The sequence below is a fragment of the Talpa occidentalis genome, unplaced genomic scaffold (genome assembly GCF_014898055.3).
Source record: "Talpa occidentalis isolate TD23 unplaced genomic scaffold, MPIMG_talOcc4v2.1 talOcc4.7, whole genome shotgun sequence".
Classification (NCBI taxonomy): domain Eukaryota; kingdom Metazoa; phylum Chordata; class Mammalia; order Eulipotyphla; family Talpidae; genus Talpa; species Talpa occidentalis.
The window spans coordinates 76,757,132-76,771,325 of NW_023605083.1; the positions used below are offsets into that span (position 1 = coordinate 76,757,132).

At 39.0% G+C, this 14,194-nt stretch overlaps 2 long non-coding RNA genes across 2 annotated transcripts in view; one reads left to right on the top strand and one right to left on the bottom strand.

The window, feature by feature from the left end:
• The window catches only part of LOC129144836 (uncharacterized), a 37,804-nt gene extending 24,467 nt beyond the window's left edge, over positions 1-13,337 (bottom strand). The window contains exon 1 of the long non-coding RNA XR_008549551.1: positions 12,885-13,337. This is a non-coding gene — a long non-coding RNA (uncharacterized LOC129144836). The remainder of the gene's footprint in view (positions 1-12,884) is intronic.
• Positions 13,338-13,570: 233 nt separating this feature from the next.
• Positions 13,571-14,194, top strand: part of LOC129144837 (uncharacterized) — a 55,828-nt gene continuing 55,204 nt past the window's right edge. The window contains exon 1 of the long non-coding RNA XR_008549552.1: positions 13,571-13,660. This is a non-coding gene — a long non-coding RNA (uncharacterized LOC129144837). The remainder of the gene's footprint in view (positions 13,661-14,194) is intronic.

Below are 14,194 nucleotides of genomic sequence, written 5' to 3' on the forward strand. Positions count from 1 at the left end.
AATGCTGAGTAATATTCCATGGTGTATATGCACCACATCTTCTTGATCCAGTCATCTATTTTTGGGCATTTGGGTTGTTTCCAAAGCTTAGCTATTGTAAATAGTGCTGCTATAAACATAGGGGTGCAGGTGCTCTTTGGAATTAATGTTTCTGTGTCCTTCAGGTAAATACCTAGGAGTGGAATTGCTGAAATATATGGAAGCTCTAACTTTAGTAGATTGAGGAATCTCCACACAGCTTTCCATGGTGGACTAGTTTGCACTCCCACCAGGAGTGCAGGATAGTTCCTTTTTCTCCAATCCTCACCAACACATGTTATTGCTCATTTTTTAAAATATATGCCATTCTCACTGGTGTAAGATGGTATCTCATTGTAGTTTTGATGTGCATTTCCCTGATGACAAGTGATGTTGAACATTTTTTCATATGCCTGTTGGCCATTGGCATTTCCTCTTTGGAGCAGTTTCTTTTTAGCTCTTCTGCCCATTTTTTGTTTTTCTTTTTCTTAAAGACTTATTTATTTATTTATACAAGCACTGGGTACAGTCAGAAGTGTGGGAGAGTGAGAGAATTCACCAGAGCCCAAGCGGGGAAAAGAATGGTCAGAGTGAGGAAATACACTGCTAAGGGGAGCAGCAGACTCGGCTGGAGAGGTCTGCGCACCATGTGGGACCCTTGCCCGGCGGCCATGGATCTAACCAGCACTGCAGAGGCTGCAGGCAGCTTCACAGCCCAGTGCCCAACTGCTGTGCCACCAGGGGAGGTCCCTCTGCCCATTTTTTGACAGGATTACTTTCTTTGTTTTTGTTGAGTCTCATCAGCTCTTTGTAGATTTTTGTGATCAGTCCTTTATCATTAGTGTTGTGTGCAAAAATTTTCTCCCAATTGGTGGGGTGTCTCTTTGTTTTGGTTACTGTCTCTTTTGCTGTACAGAAGCTCTTCAATTTGATGTGTCCCAGCTGTTGATCTTTGCCTTCACTATCACTGCTTTGGGTGATGTGTCTTTAAAGATATTGTTGAGGTGTATGTCATGTAGTGTTTTGCCTATATTTCCTTCTATTTGTTTTATGGTTTCAGGTCTTATGTCTAGTTCTTTAATTCATTTTGAGCTGGTTTTTGTGCATGGTGGGAGGTAGTAGTCAAGCTTCATTCTTTCGCATGTAATGACCCAGTTTTCCCAGCACTATTTATTGAAAAAAAAACCTTTCTTTGCTGCATTGCATATCCTTTGTCAAAGATTAGTTAACTAAAAATCTGTGAGTTTATTTCTGGATTTTCTATTCAGTTCCATTGGTCCGTTTGTCTGTTCTTGTTCCAATACCATGCAGTTTTGATTAATATGGCTTTGTAGTATAACTTGAAGTCTTTGTAGGATAACTTGAAACCTCCATTCTCTTCTTTTTTTTTTTTTCAGGAGAGCTTTGGCTATTCAGGGTTTTTGGTGGCTCCATATTAATTTCATCAATATTTGTTCTATTTCTTTGAAGAATGTCATTGAAATTTTTATTGGAATGGCATTGAATCTGTAACTTGTTTTTTGTAGGATGGCCATTTTGATAATGTTAATTTTTCTAGTCCACGAGCAGGGGATGTCTTTTCATTTCTTTGTGTCTTATTCTATTTATTTTAACAACATGTTATAGTTTTCTTTGTATAGGTCCTTTATCTGTTTTGTTAAGTTTATTACCAAGTATTTGACTTTTTTTGTTTCAATAATAAAAGGGATGGTTTTCTTCATTTCCTGTTCTTCAGATTTAATGTTTGTGTTAGGAAGTCTACTGAATTTTGCATGTTGATTTTGTATCCTGCTACTTTACTAAATTGATTGATTAGTTTGATTAGTTTTTCTGTGGAGTTTTTGGGATTCTCTATGAATATTATCATATCATCTGCAAATAATGATAGTTTGACTTCTTCCTTGCCTATCTGGATTCCTTGTATGTCTTTCTCTTGTCTTATTGTTCTGGCTAGTACTTCCAGTATTATATTGAAAAGCAGTGGTGAGAGTGGACATCCTTGTCTTGTTCCAGATCTTAATGGAAATGCTTTCAGCTTTTCACCATTGAGAATGATATTGGCTATGGGCTTGCCATATATGGCCTTTATGATGTTGAGGTATGTTCCTTGTATCCCAAGGATTTCAAGGGCCTTTATCATAAATGGGTGTTGTACTTTGTCCAAAACCTCTTGGCATCTATTGATATTATCATATGGTTTTTTTTAAAAAAAATTATTTATTTATACAAACACTGGGTATAGTCAGAAGCACGGGAGGGCGAGAGAATTCACCAGAGCCAGAGCAGGGAGCAGAACAGGCAGAAGGACCGAGGTACACTGCTGAGGGGAGCAGCGGGCGGCAGGAGAGGTCTGCACGCCATGTAGGACCCTCGCCCAGCAGCCGGGGATTGAACTGGTGGTGCAGAGGCTGCAGGCAGCTTTGCAACCCAGCGCTCAACCACTGCACCACCAGGAAGGCCCTATCTTATGGTTTTTATATTTCTCTTTGTTGATGTGTTGGATTACATTGATTGATTTTTGGATGTTGAACCATCCTTGCATCCCTGGAATAAATCCTATTTAGTCATGGTGAATTATCTTATGGATACATTGTTGGATTCTGATAGCTAAAATTTTATTGAGGATTTTTCCATCAGTGTTCATGTTAGAGAGATTGGCCTATGTTTTCTTTTTTTGTATTGTCCTTGTTTGGTTTTGGTATTAGTGTAATGTTGGCTTCATAGAACGTGTTTGGTCTTATCCCTTACTTCTCAGTTTTTTGAAAGAGTTTATAAAGGAAAGGTACTAGTTCCTTTCTCAATGTTTGGTCGACTTCATTTGTAAATCCATCCTGTCCTGGGCTTTTGTTTTTGGGGAAGGTTTTGATTACCATTTCAATTTCACTGCTTGTAATTGGTCTGTTTAGGTGTTCTATTTCTTCTTTATCTAGGTTTGGGTGACTGTAAAGTTTTAGGAATTTGTCCACCTCTTCTAGATTGTTGAAATTGTTTGCATATGACTGTTCATAGTAGTTTCTGATTATTCTTTTGATTTCTTTTGTGTCTGTTGTGATTTCTCCTCTTTCATTGTGATGCTATCTATTTGTGCTTTCTGTTTTTCCTTTGGGAGCCTGGCTAGGGGTTTGTCTATTTTATTTATTTTTTTGAACCAACTTTTGGTTTCATTCATCTTTTGTATTTTTATTTTCATTTCTATTTCATTTATTTCTGCTTTGATTTTTATTATTTCCTTTCTTCTACTGGTTTTAGGATTTTTTTGTTCTTCTTTTTTAGTTCTTTGAGTTGTGAGATTAGGTTGTTTCTTTGTGTTCTTTCTTGTTCCTTGATGAGAGCCTATATTGTTAAATAGTTTCCTCTTTTTACTGCTTTTTGCTGCATCCCATACATTTAGGAAATTGGTGTCCTCCTTGTCATTCAGCTCAAAGTATTTTTTAATTTCTTCTCTGATCTCCTCATCAGTCCAGTGGTCTTCCAGTAGTGTGGGTTTCAATCTCCATGATGTAGGAGGGATCCTTGCCTTCTTTTAATGGTTTATTTCTAGTTTGATGCCTTCATGGTCAGAGAAGACGGTTGGCATGATTTCAATCTTGGTGTATCTGTTGATGTTTGTCTTTTGTCCCAGTATGTGATCGATCCCGGAGAGTGATCTGTGTGTGCTTAAGAAAAATGTGTACTCAGATTTTTTGGGGGTTTAGTGTTCTATAGATATCAGTTAAGCCCATGAGGTCTAGGTCCTTATTTTGAGCTTTAGTGTCCTTACTTTTTTGTCTCATTGATTTATACATTATTGATAGTGGTGTGTTGAAGTCTCCTACTATATATGTATTTTCTCTGATGTCTGTTTTCAGCGATGATAATAGTTGTCTTATATATTTTGGTGCTCCTTCATTTGGTGAGTATATGTTAATGAGTGTTATGTCTTCTTGCTGTATTGTCCTCTTGATCATGATGTAGAGACTGTCTAGGTCTTATTTTACCTTTTTGGGTTTGAAATCTGTTTTATCTGATATAAGTATAGCTGTTCCTGCATTTTTTTTTTTTTTTTGGTCCATTTGCTTGTAGGATTGTTTTCCATCCTTTTACTTTCAGTCTATTTTTATCTTTTGTAGTTAAATATGATTCCTGGAAACAGCAAAAGTTTGGGTTTTGTTTCTTAATCCACCCTGTGACTCTGTGTCTTTTTACTGAAGAGTTTAGTCCATTTACATTTAGAGTTAGTATTGATATGTTAGCATCTGTATTTGCCATTTTGTTTATCTTTTCTCTGGTTTTATTTATTTATATATTTTTTAATAATTTTTTTTTTTGGTCTTGTTTCATTCTTATTCATCTCTCTGTTGGTTCTGGCTTTGGAGTTGGGGTTTAGTCGTAATGAAATTCTGGAGTTTCTGTTTCTCTGGGAATGTTCTTATTCTTTCTTCATAGCAGAAGGAAAGCTTTGTGGGATAGTGTATTCTTGTGTTGTGTTGGAGTTTGTTGACTATGTCCCTGCACTCTCTCCTTGCCCATAGTTTTCTTTGGAGAAGTCTGATGTCAACCTGATTTGTTTTTCTTTGTATATTATCTGTTTCTTCCCTAATGTCAGCTTCATTATTTTTTCCTTGTCTTGGATTCTTGGGAGCTTTGCTATTATATGTCTTGCTGTATTTTTCCTTTCATCATGGAAGTTTGGTGTTCTTTTTGCTTCTTGTATGTGTATTTTCATCTCCTTCTTCATGTTTGGGACGTTCTTTTTAATTATTTCCTTGTGTATTTTCTCTGTTCCTCTGTCTCCTCTCCTTCTGGGATTCCTATAACTCTTATATTTCCTTTCCTCATAGAGTCAGATAGTTCCCAAAGTCTTTCTTCATTCTCTTTCCTTCATACTTTTCTTTCCTTTTCTGTTTTGGTTCTTTTTATTTTTGTGTCTTTGAGAGTACTCATTTATTCTTCCATTTCATCTATTCTGCTTTCATTGCTTTCCCCAGATTTCTTTAGCTCCTCCATTAATCCTTTGATCTCCTGCATTTCTTTCACTTCCCTCTTTAGGGACTCAATTTCATTCTTCTGATCATTAATTATTTTTCCCATATCATTTTCTACTTTTTTCAGTTTTTTAATCATGGCGATTAAAAATTCTCTGTCGGGAAGACTCAGAAGTTCCTCTAAGTCACTGTTGTTGCAATCTGGTGTTTGGATGTCTTTTTGTGGTATGTCTTTTCCATGGGGATGTGCTTGGTTGCTTATAATTCTTCTTCTCCTTGCTGCTTGTTTTCTGGTTTGTCCTATGTGTTGGGACATTGTGTCCCTGGTACTGGCCGTCATCTCTTTGGTGTGCTCTTTCTGGGATGTCAGAAACTGGTGGTCCAATCAAGTCAAATACTGTTATGCCAGAAGTGGGATTATGGATTATGGTCAGTGGGATTATGGATATAGTAATGGTCGCTGTCCCTGAAAATCTCCTCCTTCTGTATTTGTTTACTTCCAGAGGTGGGTCTTAAGGCCCCACAGACTCCCCTGGCAGTGGCTGGATCGCCCATTGGGCCCCAAATCTCTGGAACACCCTCTGGGTTCCAACTTGCTGCCAAGCAGGGCCTGACTTCAGCTCACCTCTGACTGTGGGGACAACCCTTTCTCAGTTCCACACGACAGCTTTGGTGAGGTCCAGATGCATGCAGAATTCCCTGTCTAAATATGGCGCGTCTGCCTGGTGCCCCGGTGGTGGCTGGATCCCCCTCTCCCACATTTTATTTTAAGTAGTCTGTGGTTTCAGGTGTAATATTGAAATCTTTAGTCCATCTTGAATTGATTTTTGTGTATGGAATTAAATCCATTAAGTATGAACCAAATTTCATTCTTCTTCCTTTTTTTTTTTTGCATCTGGCTGTCCATCTTTGCCAACACACTTTAAGAACACTCATTCATTGTTGGTGGGAACGCAACCTGGTGCAGCCTCTATGGAAAATAGTATAGAGATACCACAACAAATAAAAATGGAAATAGCATATAATCCAATAATACCTCTCCTAGGTATTTACCCACAGAATATGAAAACACTCATACAAATGGATTTATGTGCCCTATATTCATAGCAGCACTGTCCACAGTTGCCAAGTCACAGAATCAACCTAAATGACCAATGATAGACAACTGGATAATGAAACTGTGGATTTAATAGAATACTATAGAATATTATACAACTTAATAGAATACTATACAACTTTGAAAAATGATTAAACACCATCCTTTGAGGAACAATGAGGAAAAAATAAGAAAATGAAAGTTAGATATCAGATGGTTTTGTTTATCTGTGGAATATAAATATCTAAAAATGTATACTGGCAAAGCATAGCCTAAAACAAAGCACAGTCTAAAAGAATTATTAGTTCTTGTGAAAAATACTCTGGTTACCAGAGGGAAAGGGGAGAGGGAGGCCCTGGAATAATGGGAGGAATGGGCCAGGGCATTGTCACGGGACGTTTGGTGCAGGGTGAGTGAAGCATGTGCACATATGGAGAAGTAAAAATGTAACCTGAAGTTATATAGACATGCAAATGACTGATAAGCTAATTAAAAAATAATTTAAGAATTCTGAGAAATTATGGGCCCTCCCCTGGTGGAGCAGCAGTTGAGTGCAGGGCTGCGAACTGCCCGCAGCCTCTGCAGCGCAAGTTCGATCCCCAGCCCCCGGCGAAGAGAGGTATGGCGCAACATACCTCTCCTGCCCGCCGGCTACTCCCCTCAGCAGTGTATTTTGTCAGTCTGCCTGTTCTATTCCCCTGTCTCTGGTGAATCTTCTCACCCTCCCATGCCTCTGACTGTACCCAGTGCTTGTATAAATAAATAAATCTTCAAAAAAAAAGAATTCTGAGAAATACAAAATTAAAAAAATATAAAAATGAGACATACAACAACAGAGTATAATACAAAACATAATGCTTCTAGGGCAATTCATTACCTAATCTATCAAAATGTTAGCAAGGAGGTGTTTCCACTAAATTAATTAGCAGTGTTTTCCTATAGTACAGCTGCAGAGATACACACACATCGTTTGTCATAAAATCAAATGGAAATATGAATACATTTGCTTTTATCTTTTCTCTCTGTACTTGTGTCCCTCTGCTGCCAACTTAATGATCAAGTATTGACCCACATTAAGAGATAGTCGTGACAATGCCACCTCTAAGATATTTCTCTATTATGCAAAAAGGTATTCAAAAATTGTTTAATTCACAAGCTCTACTTTTTATCATCCATTGTCTCCTCAGGATATCTAAAAACTTCAGACGTTGCAAAATAAAGAATGAACCTTGTCCACAATGAACACAGGCATGTTACAAAACTGCACATATAGATTTCTGTTTCTCATCTCCACTGGCTCTAGCTGTGGTGATTGTAGCAGAGTCCTTCCCTCCTCCCCTCTCATTCCCCTGCCCACCACCTCAGTAGGTTCTCAGGCCACACCAGCTACGACAGCTGAATTAACAAATACCCCCACAAGACAGTTCTTCGAAAAAAAAAAACTTATAAAAGGGCATTTGTAAAAGGATTGTTTTACTCTTACTTTTTAAAATACTTTGGGCATTAGGACATGTTTCTCCTTTATGCACAGTCATATTAGGTGAAATGCACATGTAGAAGAATGGTGAGATAATAGGAATCTGTCAAAGACTTATGGGTGGACCTCCCTGGTGGCGCAAGGGGTTAAGATGCAACCTATGAAGCTGTTGCAGCCACTGCAGCACCAGTTCGATCCCCTGGCCAGGCAGGGAGTAACCCACATGGTGCAGCAGACCTCTCCTGACTGCCCTGCTGTCCCCCTCAGCTTTGTATTTCAGACAATATGCCTGTTCTGTTCCCCACTCTGTCTCTGGTGAATCCTCTCACCCCCCACACCTCTGGTCTATACCCCAGTTCTTGTTTGCATAAATAAATAAAAAATCTTTAAAAAAATAAATAAAAGACTTAAAGGATGTAGAATCTTAACTTGCTGCACTTCCTTCTCTGTTCATACTCCCTTTCCCAGTGAACATTTACCACACTCTCAAATGTAATTTGAGTCACTAAATACATCCATTCCTATGAATATGCAGAAAAAAGATTTAAAGAGTGTTATATTAATTCTCTGCTCCTAACATAAGTTGTTCATTTTTAAATATGTTGTAAGACTGGGTATTTCAGATGAGATCGGGTGCATTCAGGGTGATACTGCCATAGACAGACTAGGTATTTCAAATGAGGATTTAAGTTTGTCCCCTATATATATAAATGCATGACTAAACTGAACACAAAGGCTGAAATATGAGTACCTTCTAAGAGGAGACAATCTAGTCTAGAGTCATTCCTCTTCTCATCAATGCAGTGGGAAGGTGTAATAATGCAGAGGGGATTTTAACAATTTCATTTCCTCAATTTGGCAGCAAACTCATTTTTTTCTATGAATTTTAACATGAAATGTACACAATGTATTTGTTAACTAACTCTACTTTTGTTATGTAGCAACAACCTCTTCAACATCTAGAAAGATTTGATGTTTTAATTTAGAACACTTGTCTTTGTAGACGATATACACAACTAAATAAAACAAAATGAGACATAAGGGAAATGGTTAATCTTGCCTAACTATAAACATTGATATAAAGCCCCATGGATTTTTTTCTCCTCCTCCCTCCCTGACCTAGCACAAATATAAAAATAATGTGCATTACCCAGAGCAGTGGCCTAATTATTGTGACCATTCCATTTCCAAAAGACATTATTTCCTATGAATTTTAACAAAAGGATTTCTACAAAATGTGTTTTACTGTCTCTACTTTGACATATTTTGTGCATTTCTAAGCATCCAGAGAGACTAGCTGTTTCCAATAAGGATTTTGTTTGTCTACTACATGCACTAAATAAGCTACACATGTGACAATGGTTCAGTCTAGAAGTGTCTTCTAACAGGAATATTCTAGTTTAGAACAATTCTTCCTATCTACTACCAACCCAGTGTACAGTGTGGGCACATGTGTAACTTAGATGTGATTTAAAATTTCATCTCTGTTGTTGCTTGTTTTTTTGATATGTGCCATTCTTACTGGTGTAAGGTGGTATCTCAGTGTGGTTTTGATTTGCATTTCCCTGATTATAAGGGATGTTGAACATTTTTTTCATATGCCTGTTGAACATTGGTGAGGATATAGTGAAAAAGAAACTCTCCTATATTGCTGGTGGGAGTGCAAACTGGTCCAACCACTATGGAAAGCTGTGTGGGGCTTCCTCAGTCTACTAAAAATGGAGCTATCATATGACCTGGCAATTCCACTACTAGGGATCTACCCAAAGGACACAAAAACATTGATTCAAAAGAACCACCTGTACACCTATGCTTATTGCAGCACTATTTACAATAAGTAAAATTTGGAAACAACCCAAATGCCCAAAAATAGATGACTGGATCAAGATGTGGTATATATACACAATGGGATATCATTCAGCTATCAAAAAGATAAACTTATGCCATTTGCGCCAACATGGATGGAGCGAAGAGGAATTATGCTCAGTGAAATAAGTCAGAAGGAAAAAGAAAAATATCAGATGGTTTCACTTATAGCAGGAATATAGGGAAATCAAATAAGACACCAGTGTAAAAAAAATAATAACAGTACAAAACACAACAAAGCAAAAACAGACAATTACAAATCAGAGACATACTGCAGGGGAGGAGGAGGGAGAGGGATCAGAGAGAGGGAGGGAGGAAAACAGGAGACTGCGGTGATGGTGCACGGGTACCTTGGGGAAGGAAATTCTATGGGGACTCAACCTGAGGGGTTGGGGGGAAGAAAATATTGTTTAAAAAAATTAAAAATTAAAAAAAAAGTCACTATCTGAACTTGGAATGACCCAGGAAAATACTGAAGGCAGAGGGAGGGAGAAGCCATAAAAAAAAAAAAAAAATAAAATAAAAAATAAAGGGGTGGCGCAGCGGTTGAGCACTGGGTTGCGAAGCTGCCCGCAGCCTCTGCAGAGCCGGTTCGATCCCCGGCTGCTCCCCGGCCAGCAGGTGAGGGTCCCAAATGGCGCGCAGACCTCTCCTGCCGCCCGCTGCTCCCCTCAGCAGTGTACTTCGGTCCTTCTGCCTGCTCTGCTCCCCGCTCTGGCTCTGGTGAATTCTCTCACCCTCCCGCACTTCTGACTGTACCCAGTGCTTGTATAAATAAATAAATAAATAAATCTTAAAAAAAAAAAAATTCATCTCTGAATGTCTTTTTCAAAGGTCTTACAATGAATTTCAACACAAAGTATACAAAATATGATAGTTTACTAAGTCTACTTTTGTCATACATTTGCAATCTCTAATATACTGGACTAGTATTAAAATGTTAGGCCCCATTTGTCCAGTACATATAAAATATATACAGTAAAGTGGGTCTCCCCCTGGTGGCGCAGCAGTTGAGCGCTGGGCTGCAAAGCTGCCCACAGCCTCAGCAGTGATGGTTAGATCCCACGGCTGCCAGCGAGGGTCCCACATGGCGCGACAGACCTCTCCTGCCACGCCCGCTGCTCCCCTCAGCAGTGTATTTCATCAGTCTGCCTGTTTTGTTCCCTGCTCTGGCTCTGGTGAATTCTCTCACCCTCCCGCGCTTCTGACTATACCCAGTGCTTGTATAAATAAATAAATAAATCTTTAAAAAAATATACAGTAAAGTTAAATGAAATTTATATAATAAACAGGTAATTGAATAAACTAATATTTTCGAGTACACACTTGCAAAACATCCTTTGCGATTTCCTCCCTCCCACCTTCCTCAGCCCAGTGAGTAATGACAGGGAATATAACTGTTCATTGAAGTGGTTTAACAATTTCATTTCCATCGATATTTCCCATTCATTTTTTTTAAATGGTGATTTTTAATTTATTTTTATTTTTTTAGTGGGACCCTCCGGTTGCGAACCAGCACTGCAGAGGCTGCAGGCAGACTCACAGCCCAGCGCTCAACTGCTGCGCCACCAGGTGAGGCCCTTTCCCATTCATTTTTAAAAGCTATTCACAAGCAGCATTATTCTACTATACTTTTAAATATATAAAGTACTTCTAACAATCTAGAAAGACTGGGCATTACACACAAGAACTTACTTGTATAATATGTACACAACACTATTACATAAAACTGCACACACATAACAGTGGTTATAATATGGCGTATCTTGAAATATGACCATTTTGGCCTGCACTACTCCCTCCCTTCCTTCCTTCTCTCCGCCACCAGTCTGGTGGACAGGTGCAAGCTTGTGTAATGCTTACTGGTGATTGAACAAATTCCTATCAAAAGTCATTTATAGAAGGCAAACTTTGATTGTCAATGCAAAGTGTATAAAATGTGCTAATTTTACTAACTACTTTCTCATACACTGACAACCTCTTTAACAACCTCTTTAACATCAAGATTAGATGTTGCAAAATCAGAATGAATTTTTCATTATATTCACTGTGTACACAACAAAACAAAATGCACATGACACGCAAAACATGATTGTGTCTGAAAGTGTCCAGGTATGAGCACACTGACATACAATATTATCTTTTGCAATTCTTACACTCCTGCCTCCTCCAAACCACTGAACAAGTTTAAATAAGTGTATATATCACACACAGAGGTGGTTGAATAATTACATTCCCAGAAGACATCATTTCCTATTAATTTCAGCAAAAATGATATTTGCAAAGTGCTATTCCTCTACTTATACTTTTAATGTATGTTGGGAACTTTCAAACATGTAGCAGGATTAGATGTTTGAAATGAGGACTGAATATCTCTATTTTCTATACAGTGCTCTTGCAACAGTTAAAATTTGAAAGTGTCTTAAAATATGAACATTTTATTGACCTAAGACCTACCTTTCCTCTCTCTCCCTCTTCTACCAACCCATTGGGCTGTCATGTTCGCATGTGCCAGGAATTTTAACACAAAGTGTATTTATTAACAAACTCTATGTTTGTCATATATGGACAACATCTTTAGCACCTAGAAAAGCTACATATTGAAAATCAGGACTTGTTTTTCCATCATATATTCTACATACATAGAATTATAAAACAAATGCACAAACATAAGAAGCAATGATTTTGCCTCACTATAAACACATAGGCCTACAGCTCTTCACACTGTCTTCTCCTCACTCTTCCCCTTGACTTGTGCACAAGCACAGTGCTTCCTGCTCAAGCAGGTGGTTAGGCCATTTCCCATAACGTAATATATCATATGAATTTTAAGAAAAAAATTTACAAAAACTATTTTTTATTACTTCTACTTTTAACATATATCAAATACTTTAGAAAGTCTAGAAAGACTAAATATTTCAAAAAGTAGTTAACATTGCCAACTATGTGTACAGTAGTGAGGAATAAAATACACATTCAAAACAATGATTATAATATGAAAATGCCATCTAAAAACGGCCAGTCTTGGGCCTCCCTGGTGGCGCAGAGGGTTGAGTGCCACATTGTGAATCTGTTCACAGCTTCTGCAGCATGGGTTCGATTCCCGGAAGGCCAGGGAGAAACCCACATGGTGTGGCAGACCTCTCCTGCCTCTCCCACTGTTCCCCTCAACAGTGTCTTCCTTCCGTCTGCCTGTTCTGCTCCCCGCTTTGTCTCTGGTGAATTCTCTCACCCTCCCATGCCTCTGACTGTACCCCAGTTCTTTTATAAATTAAAAAAAAACTTATAAAAAATAAATAATAAAAACAAAAATGACCAGTCTGGCATAGAGCTGAAACAGTGCAATACAGGTCAAAGGACAATTCAAAGGTGGGGGACAGGTCACTGTCTATGGGTTCTCACCCATGCGCTCAACTGCAAGCCTACTCAGGCTGAGGGATCAACTACAACAGGATTTACTTACAAAGGAGAGAGAGTATTTGGGAGAAAGGGGCAGGGCCAGAGGTAGCAGCAATGGTTCGAAGGCCACAAAGATGTCAAGTCATCAAGGTCTTGAAGGTCTCACTTGAGGGGGCACACAGCAATCAGCAGAAGCAGTCCAAGTCAGCATCAGTAATCTGAAGGCTGGATACCAGACCAGATGATACCAATGGTAACAGCATAAGGGGGTGATGCCAGATGAGTTAGAGCTCCTGAAGATGCTGGGCCTAAAGCCAAAGCAACCACCTCTTTCAGGGATACCCTGCACAGGTGTCATTCAGCAGGAAATGTTGGAGGCAGTGTCAGAGGTCAGGTCTTTGAAGGCATGGTGCCAGAGGACAGAGTTCAGTGTTATACTTTAGCAAAGTTCTTCTGGATGAATCTGATGGCATCTCCAACTGCCTCTTCAAGCTCCTTTCCAAGTTCCCCACCACGCAACTCCTCAAAGGTGGTTGGAGGCTGGCTTAAATATGCTACAGGGTGCCAGCTTTTGAACCTTATTGGTTCTATTAGTTGATTGGCATCCACAGGAGCTCCAATCAGATTGGTAGCTTTTAATTCTATATTTGCATAACTGCCAAAAAGTGTGTGTGGGGGGATACACCAGAAACTAAGGCGTTTTGAGAGGGAAGACTCTAATTCCAGTTGCTTGATTGGTGCTGGTCAAGCTCCAAATAAATAGATTCACCCTTAATTATGTCCTGAAGCCTGATATTAAAGGGAAAATGCTGGTCCCTGCCCAGACTGGACAACGTTGAGGTGAGGACAGGATCCTGGGTTGGAGGGCTCCAAGGAACTAAGTGGGGTTCTACCTTATACACAAACTGTACCCTGTGCTGGGTTTAATAATTTAGGGGGCTGCCTTCAAGGGTGGACTCTGCTTCAGAACCTTCTTTCCTTTCTCCTCAATGTCTTCTTTGTGTCCTCTATCCCACCGAATAACATGACCGTGTGTCACTCCTGATTGCTGGAGGTGGACTAAAATTTCCATATCAAAATGTCATTTCCAGAAGACATTTCATTTCCATGATGTTTAAAAAAACAAAGGGGCAGTTACAAGACCTGGGATTTTCTAACTCTACTCTCTATCATACCTGGGCATCCTCTTTACATATGGAAGGCCTAGATGTAGAAACTTTTATTTTAAAAGGTTGGGGTGGGATGGTATGGGCAGGTGCCTTCAGGTCGCAATGGTGGGGCTGTGTGAAGAGATTTGCTGCTATTTTGAGGCCCTGGCCAGCAAGTGGGGTTCAATGAAAGTTCAGGATTTCTATCTATTTCAGGCTCACCAGT